Source organism: Mytilus trossulus, chromosome 9 (assembly GCF_036588685.1).
Source record: "Mytilus trossulus isolate FHL-02 chromosome 9, PNRI_Mtr1.1.1.hap1, whole genome shotgun sequence".
Taxonomy (NCBI): Eukaryota; Metazoa; Mollusca; class Bivalvia; order Mytilida; family Mytilidae; genus Mytilus; species Mytilus trossulus.
The window spans coordinates 71,816,558-71,826,418 of record NC_086381.1 but is presented as its reverse complement, the minus strand read 5'-3'; the positions used below and the strand labels follow the sequence as shown (position 1 = coordinate 71,826,418).

General features: G+C 31.7%; 1 long non-coding RNA gene across 1 annotated transcript; it reads left to right on the top strand.

The window, feature by feature from the left end:
• The first annotated feature begins 400 nt into the window (after positions 1–400).
• LOC134684184 (uncharacterized) lies at positions 401–9,217 on the top strand. The gene is made up of 4 exons (XR_010101194.1): positions 401–898; positions 4,258–4,345; positions 7,613–7,699; positions 9,064–9,217. It is a non-coding gene; the product is annotated as an uncharacterized LOC134684184 (long non-coding RNA).
• The last annotated feature ends 644 nt before the right edge of the window (positions 9,218–9,861 follow it).

The following is a 9,861-nucleotide window of genomic DNA, read 5'->3' as shown; positions in this document are numbered from 1 at the left end:
ATGCAATTTGGGCTGTGTAAGTATGCCATAAGATAGCAATATACAATAAGGACAAAATATTTGAAATTTTCTGTTATAATTGTTACAATACCCCTTTCCTTGGTTTTTTATAAATTAAGATTACCGTGTCATATATGTGCATATGTATATATTAAATTTTTCATATATTTGAAACCTAGTAGTTAAAAGAATTAAATACGTATAATGTGTTTTGATGTATTCATGGCAACAATCTGCATTTGGTTGCTATAAAATATGCAAGAAGGGGAAGGGAAGATGTAACATATTTTCCCCGAAATATAATTTCAACCCTTTGAAGTGATATTTTTTTCTAAGACGGTAAACATATATATATATAATCGAAATATAGATTGTTGGTGTCCGTTTATATGTAAAATTGGTACCTTTGGGGTAATAAATTCTTTGGGGTAATTGAAAAAAATTCGCCCAAAGGTTTGTACTAATTTCAACCTGTTATGTTAATGTTATCATTTTGTGGTTTTAATATGATATACAGCTAGATAATATCTCCCCAAAACGCTTCCAAACATTTAAATCGGACAACTATTTGAACAATTATCGGTTTATGAAATATGACCGTCTGTAAAGTGCATATCTAGCTGGAGTTATAAACGGGCGTTTGGGCTAATTCGCCTTTTTTGGTTTTCCACCAAAAAAACTGATATATATCACTTATATTATTATTTGAGTAAATTGGTGGGAACTTTCTGCAGTTTTCGATTAATTTTCTCCAAGAAATTGTAAGAAATAGAAAAAATATTCGACATATATATGAGTAGCACGTCTGAAATTTCACATATATTCTTTCGAAGATCTTATTCGGAACACCTTTGGATTCATTCGCTTCGATTAAATAGGACAAAATGGCAGCTTGCAGGTAAAATCGTTCCGTTATATAATCATTATTTTATATGTCAATCTTTCAACTGAATTTTAACGTATTGTTGCAGATAGATGTATTTTTGATGGATTGAAGAAAAAAGGTTTTTTTTTATCTTTTTATTGTTTATTCGTTACTCATGCATGTTGGTTGTACGGAAGCTTGCTTCTGACTGTTTTGTCGGATATTTAAATTATAAATCATGCATGTAAATAAAGAAATATACTCCTTCTTCAACAAGTCAAAGATTTAAGATATTTTATATTTGTTTTCTGTTTAACAAGACGATTGTTTAGTCAGGTGATGAGATCCAGTGAAATTGATATACTTGTGAAATTTGAGCTTTAAAAATTGCCACTTTGACCTTTTGGATGCATCAGCCGTCTGGTGTCTGTCTGCCTGTTGCATATCTGGTGGTAGATCACATTGGCGGATCCAGGGGAGTTTGAAGCTTTAAATGGGGACATAATTATTGTTGGAATACCCCCCCCCCTTTTTTTTAAATTGCTGGATCCTCCCCTGGATCATTCTTATGGTCTTCTTATGATATACAATGTACAACTTAAACTCAAGGATCTGTGGCATGAAGGACATCAATATGCATATGCAAGTGTGTTACTTGGTTGTCTTTTAAGTTTTAGATGTACATTATGTTTTTTCTGTTTATTCATTTATTCCTTGGCGCAAATGGCTTCTTCAGATATTCATGATATATATTTTCAAACATGTTTCTGTCATTTTTGTAAAACATAACAAGTCTGGTTTCCTTTCTTAGTTATTGTAGGGAGTCCATCATGTCTAGCAGTTGTCACATACCTTGCAGCCCTTCTTTGTATAAAAAAAATTGTTCTATTTATTCGTGTTAGTACTAAGACATGTAAGACAAAATGGTAGATGGATTCTTTTGCGAATTTTCTTTTCGTACGAATAATATTTTGTCAGCCTGAACTTCTTTCAACTGGTGGCTGTATAAATGGTCTGTTGATTTTTTGATAGGTTTCTTCCTGTTTGTTTCCCTTTAGACATTGCATTGGTCATGTTGGTGGGGATAAAATTGCATACACCATGATTTTTCCAATATTGCAAGTGTTTCCGATAGGCATGTTTGTAAAATTTTAGCATGGATAGACTCCATGTCTGATTTGCTTACCTGGCCCATAGGGCCAAGTGAGCTTTTCTCATCTTTTCACGTCAGTCTTCATCGTCCATTGTCTTTAACCATGTTTACATATATTATTAACTTTTAATTTTTAATTTACAAAAATTTTTAATTTACAAAAATCTAACCAAACTTGGCCACAATCATCATTAGGGTATCTTGTTTAAGAAATGTGTCCATTGACCCGGGCAACCAACCAAGATGGGCACCATAGCTAAAAATAGAACATAAGGGGAAAATGTAGATTTTGGCTTTTAACTCTGAAACCAAAGCTTTTATGAGTAAATCTGACACGGTTAAAATTGTTTATCAAGCTAAGATTTATCTGTCCTGAAATATTTAGGGGAATCTGACACCTGGTTGTTGGGTTGCCCCTGGGCTGAATTAGTTATTTTAAGGAAATTTTGCCGTTTTTGGTTATTATCTTGAAAAGTATCATAGATAGAGATAGCCTGTAAAAGCAATAATGTTCAGCAAAGTAAGATCTACAAATCAGTCAGCATGACTAAAATGGTCAAGTGACCCCTAAAGAAGTTATTGACCTTTATAGTCAATTTTCAACAATTTTTGGTATACAATTGCTTTAGAGCAATCTGTAGACTTATACCGATGGCTCAGAGCATTACCCTCACGTCAATCTTTTTATTCTAAACATTAAGGAACATCTCAGATACTTACATGACTTATGATTGTCTTGCTTTAATTCGGTAAGTTGGGTAAATTAGTAGGGTTTATTAAACATAGTAAAATGATGTCCATCTATAATAAAGCAGGTGAAATTGATAATCAGCAGTACTAAGAAATACCTCGGCCTGGTTAAGGCCAAAACAAATTTTAAATAACTTTTTTCAAATTGGCACATACTGTTTAAAAATGCATATTAGGATCAAGAAATATCAACAAAAACATGAAAAACATGAAGATTTTTATGTGATGACGTCACAATTAGGTATTATATATACTGTTTTCACAAAAACGATGAAAAATACAGAGTTTATACAGTTTGCTATCTTTATACAATGTATCTGTTGTGAAAACATATCAGCCAAGAAACAACAAAATAATCATAATAATTTAACAGATGCTTTATTACAACTTTTATGCTATTAACAAAATATCACCAAAGTTGTTTCTTAGGTTGGCACTTCCTTTTCAATCTAAAATATACTTAAAAATTTGAAGAACAACAAAGAAAATCAAGAAATTTTACAAATTATGCACATGATGCAAATTAAGACATGATTTGTTGCCTTGGTAACTCGTTCAATGTCCAAAATTGTTTTCCTTTTTCTGTATACCTTGTATCTTAGATATTGTACAGTAATTTAAAAATATGTACATGATAACTTTTAAATTAACAGTAATTTTTGGAAAGGGCCAAGTTTATTAAAGATAGAGAAAATTGTAAGTAGCAAGAATGTTCAATAAAGTAAGATCTTCAAACACATCGCATCACCAAAACACTATTTGCTCATGAATCCATCTGTGTCCTTTAATTAATATGCACATAGAACAAGGTGAGCGACACAGGCTCTTTAAAGCCTCTAGTTAAATGATGCCATATAAAAAAGAAGATGTGATATTATTGCCAATGAGACAACTATCCACAAAAGATCAAAATGACACAAACATTAACAACTATACATTGTAGGTAATCGTACGGCCTTCAACAATGAGCAAAGCCCATACTGCATAGTCAGCTATAAAAGGCCAAGAAAAGACAATGTAAATCAATCCAAAGGAGAAAAATAACGGCCTTATTTATGTAAAAAAATTAATGAAAAACAAATATGTACATGTACATGTACATATAACACATAGACAAACGAACTACTGAATTACAGGCTCCTGACTTGGTACAGGTACATACATTTTTTGTACATAAATAATGTGGCGGGGTTAAACGTGTAAGCCGGATCCCAACCCTCCCCTAACCAGCTGGGACAGTGGTATAACAGTACAACATAAGAAGGACCTATAAAAATCAGTTGATAAAGGCTTACGTATTGTTATGCGTTTACTTTTCTACATGGGCTAGAGGTATAGGGGGAGGGTTTAGATCTCACAAACATGTTAAACCCCGCCACATTTTTGCGCCTATCCCAAGTCTTGTATCATTTTAATTTTAGATCTTGTGTACAATTTGGAAATTAGTATGGCATTCATTATCACTGAACTAGTAAATATATTTTTTTAGGGGCCAGCTGAAGGACACCTCTGGGTGCGGGAATTTTTCGATACAGTGAAGACCTGTTGGTGAGCTTCTGCTGTTGTTTTTATCCAAGGTCAGGTTGTTGTCTCTTTGACACATTCTCCATTTCCATTCTCAATTTTATTAACTTGTCAGATAGACAAAAAATACAAGTGGACGTGGCTGGGTACTTAAACATCCCGACACAAAAAGACACAATGAACAGATGTGAGCTCGAGAGTACTCACAGTTATCTGACACAGCTAGTTCAAAGCCATTAACAACTAATAAAAAATCATGCAACTAAGACTAAACAATCAATCTGTACACATCCAACATCCAATGGATTTAGTGTAAAGACGTCTTAAACAGCCAGAGAAAAACATGACCTTGTGCAATGCCAAGTTACAGGTATCGACAGATTGTAGATCCATGAATATGTATACATGTATGTATATAACATACCAGTAATATTTAGTTAATCTTTTAATCTACTGATATCAAAATCAATATTTATACCAATAAAACAATGTTCAATGATCTTATTACAGTGTTGAATTGGTAACCTTTTAGAATAAGTTATTTAAGGGAGCGACAAGTTTACATGGATCATTTCTAAATTTCTGGGCACTGTTAACAACATTTCCGTAAAAATGAGGATGTGCTATCCGGTATGAAATAAGTTTGCTACAGGTACAATCAAGCTTCAAAACAAATCTTTATATCTATCATGTCTATGGAAAAATTCAGTAAAGGTTTTAAGTAATTTATGGTAAAGATATCCATGATATTCCTGGTTTTAATAATTTACCAGTAATACATAGGTTGCGTTCGTTAAAATTAAAAACGTCATAACAGACATGGGCATAACAAACAAGTTGTGAAATATAAACACGGTAAGATGGTGCCAAAGGAACATCACCATTTAAAAATGAAAAAAATAACAATAGGGAAAGAAAAGTCGTCTCTTGTGTTGTAAATTTTAGAGTGTAGTTTCCTGTTTAAAACCGAAATATCTAAATCCAGGAAAGGACAGTTATTACCGAATAAATTTGATTTATTTAAAGTAAGATCCTTAGGGTAAATTTCAGCAGTATATTGAGAAAATTCTTGATTATTTAATGAAAAAATATCATCAAGATAACGGTAAGTGTTGTTGAATTTATCAAATAAATTTCGATGGGTCTTTGTTGAGTTTAGTCATTAACTGTGATTCGTAACAGTAAAAAAACAAGTCATAGAACATATTCATAGAAAAGTAACTCTCTGACAGAATGTATAAGTACAGAGCTACGTCATATGTAATACAGAAACACAAAAACCCATATGGAAAAAGCATTTTAACAAAAACGAAAGACAGGCCTAAACACTTTTATTACAAAATATATATCAAATCCAAAAACAAATGTTGGGTGCATCTAATTCATCCCATCTTAGGTAAAGTAAATAGTAATGTATTTGTTGAAATTGCGAGATAATAATATCATTTTGCAGATCCCTTTTGCTTAGAAACTAAAAGACAAATAGAAGAATATGTGTTCTTATCAAATCTATCTACTACTTTGAATTGTAAGATGCACTCTGAGAATGAAAAAAATCTTTAATATCGAATAGATTTTATTTTGATAGAAGAACTTCAACATATTTCATAGAAGTTTGCAGTCTTTCAATTTATGGTTATTTAAATCTTTCTAAAATGTGAACTAGTAAAAATCATCGTACTTTTTTTCAACAAAACCTTTGTAAGTATTTCTTGGTACTGCTATATATCCATTACACCTGCTTTATTATAGATGGACATCATTTTACTATGTTTAATGAACAAAATTGATGGAAATACTAAATTCTTTGTTTTTCAATTTTGACAAAATGCAAGACACCATTTTGTGAACTTTAAACTGGTCCTTCACTTTTGCTTGTGCAAAAATAATCATGAATATATTATAATGCCTACCAATGTTAAAACTACAATAAACATGATAAAGTATTTCTTAATATATATTATTTTTAGATAATCCCCCAATATCATGTCAGAATAGAGTAGCCTTACTTCATTTTTTATACTTTCACAATTCTTATACAGACTCTGACAATAGTTTAGATACAATTGTAAATATTGCCATTTTACATGATCCCATGCTTAATTTTCAAAATCATCCATATTGCTGCATCTTTGTTAGCCATGGATTACATGTACTTTCAAGTCCCCCTCTTCTGATTTGATTTAACACAAAGGTAATGTAATAAGATCAAAAATACATGAAATATATATATTTATCATATACTCAGACTAAATAACATATCATTTTTACTGTGTGATAATAGCATTTAATTAACGTAAATTCCATATTTTTCGATTGGTGCTTGGCGGGCTGATATGAAAAGTTTATCATTTGCTTCGATTGTTATCGCATGCCTTTCCGTAACATTATCGCATGGCATTCCGGTGATACTCGGAAAATTCCGGAAAATACACCTCAATGCAACGTTTTCAGTGAAAACACATCAATTTACAAAGAAGTGTACAAAACAATATTTGGATACTTGAGAATATATTGTGTAAAATAATTAGAAAAAAAAGAAACAAACAAATTATTAAAAATAATTGCATTTTTAAAACAGTTTCAAACATATTAATTTAGAAAGTTGCTTAAAAAAGTTGACCTCCAAACAATGTTAATTATGTATATTGTTTAATTATATATTTTGTCGATTCATCTATAACAAAATATTTTTCTTCTCTGTTGAGCAGATGATCGAAAGTATTCATATCGAATGAACTTAATTATGAGTCCGACGTCCGTAATCTTTTCACTCTTTGAACTCTATCTGGTAACCACGTAAAATGATTAATTATGATTTTAGCCGTTATTATTCTCCATTGTTGAAGCATATGATAAAAAGATCATAACATGTCATTTTTCTTATCGCATGTATTATCAGCCCTGGGTCAATATCAGCCCTTGAGCCATGCGGCTTTTGGGCTGATATTGCACCTAGGGCTGATAATACATGCGATATGAAAAATACCATGTTATAATCTGATAACATTGTACATGAATATAATCACAAAAAGATGTGTTATCGTTACCAATAAGACAACTCTCCATTCAAGCCCCAATGAGTACTAATGTGAAACAATTCAGGTAGGACGAACTTATTGCCAGTCTAATATAAAAAGATTAACAAGCTACATGTACAACCACTAAAGATACTGAGTCGGGACAGGCATATTGTGCATATAGTATAACTGCAGTTAGGTTAAACGTATTTGATGGATCCAAATTTTAAACCCTCTCTCTAACCTGAGATAGTGGTGTTAAAGCACAAAAATAAAAAAACATTTAAAACTCTTTTGTAGGGGTTTTTACTCATCAGATGCATGATTCAGATCAATACAGTGGTGTCTGCATAAAAAAAGTTGATGGGAGAATGATGTTTATCAAAGGTAGGGTTTGAACTGGGTAAGAGAATGACAATAGAACAAAATAAATCTTGTAATTTTATAGGGTGTTTTTCAAGGGTTTAAGATGTTTTTAGAACTTTATAGTTAATACAAGTGTTGATTTTGGACTTCATCATGTTCATTATGCGCTGGATGTCACTTTAACTTCAACAAAAATAGAATATACATGTATGGGGTTTTTCAATATGCTGAATCTAACCATGTATTTAGATTTTTAATATTTTGGCCCGGTTAGAATTAAATTGCTCCACATTGAGATCGAAACATCTAAAGGGTGTAAAATTGTACGTTATTTGATTTCATCAGAAATTGAATTTTGGGGTTCTATGATATGCTGAATCTAACCATGTAATTAGATTGTGGGTATTGGACCATAATTTAAAATTTTGAAGTTTCGAAGTTTCGAAGTTTAAGATCTTAGACAAAATTCATTCTGTGATAGAAACCTATGTTGTGTCAACTATTTAATCACAATCCAAATTCAGAGCTATATCAAGCTTAATTGTTGTTTTAATACTTGCCCCAACTGTTCATGGTTGGACCTCTGCGGTCATATAAAGCTGGGCACTGCGGAGCATATGGTTAAATGGGGAAAAAATGCAAATGAATTTACAGTAACTTGTGTATAGTCGGGTTTGTATAAAATTTAAATCAATTAGATTATTAATTAAAGTTATTAAAAAGTTTTCAAATTTTAGATTTTTGAAATTATGATCCAAGTTTTTAGAATATCAAACAGATCATTCAAGTAAACCATTGTATATATTGCCCAAAAAATTTGTGCTACCATTATAATCATTGTATATTTATGAGACTTTTTCAGTGTACCAGGGTTCGATTCCCTGCCTAGGAAATCATCATAGTGCTGGTGCAAAGTGGGCAAATATCCTAGTGGCCCCGCACTGATTAAAGTCTCTTTTATACTTTGTCTTTATTATTTTTTTGTACATGAAGTTATAAATGTGAATGAAAAGAGGGATACCTTACAAAAAGAACCCCAAAAAGTATTTTATTGATAATGCATGCCATTGTATTAAAATTACATTTGTCAATGTGAATGAAAAGAGGGATACCTTACAAAAAGAACCCCAAAAAGTATTTTATTGATAATGCATGCCATTGTATTAAAATTACATTTGTAAATGTACATGTTTGTCATGCATGGTAGAAAAAATATATATGTTTTTTGCATGGTAATAATTTGGCCTCAAACATCACTGATGAAAACTATTTGTTGATCTGCACATCTGGTGCAGCGAAATTGGTATTTTAACATTATTCCCTACAAAGGCCTACACGGACAAGTATATTAAATATAAATGCTATACTATTTGTTCACATTTAAGGTTGATGTAAACAAAGAAAAGAAAATTCAACAGATGAGGCTTTTTGACAAGAAGTGTTATTTTGAAATGATTTTTAGCCAGCAAATCAAGGTTAACAGCATCTAGAGAAATTTGCACAGCAACATGGAGGAGAAAAACCATCAATCCTTGCAAATCTTGCTGAAGGGAAGTGAGATTTTTTTGCACAAGCAACAATTCATGGAAAAAACTATGAAAAAAGGCTCTAGGTGTAATACCACCATTGATTTTCCCCTATTAGTCTTTGTTAAATTTGCACTTTTCAAAAAATTGTGCAGAATTTATCTTTGTTTCAAATAAAGAAATACTTGGCATGAGTAAAGTTTTAACCTGTCCAGTTCTATAGAAAAAGTTTCACATCACATTCCATTGCATATAAGAAAACAACCATCATTGGAAGTTAACCAATCAAATTTCTCCCCTTATTATACCCCACGCAACGAGTTGCGGAGGGTATAATGTTTTTGACTCGTCAGTCCGTCTGTCAGTCCGTCCGTCAGTCCTGTTTCTTGTCATCGCAACTCCTCTCAAACCACACAACAGAATTTCACGAAACCTGTTCAGATAATAAGGACATACTATGTAGTTGTGCAGATCAACGGGAAATTGCGATTCCCTTTTGAACTTATTTGCCTCAATGTACTTCTGCAACAGTTTGTCATCTTAACTCCTCTGAAACCACACAACAGAATTTCATGAAATTTTGTAGATAATAAGGACATACTATTAAGATGTGCATATTGGCAGGAAATTAATTTTTCTTATACAATTTATTTTTCT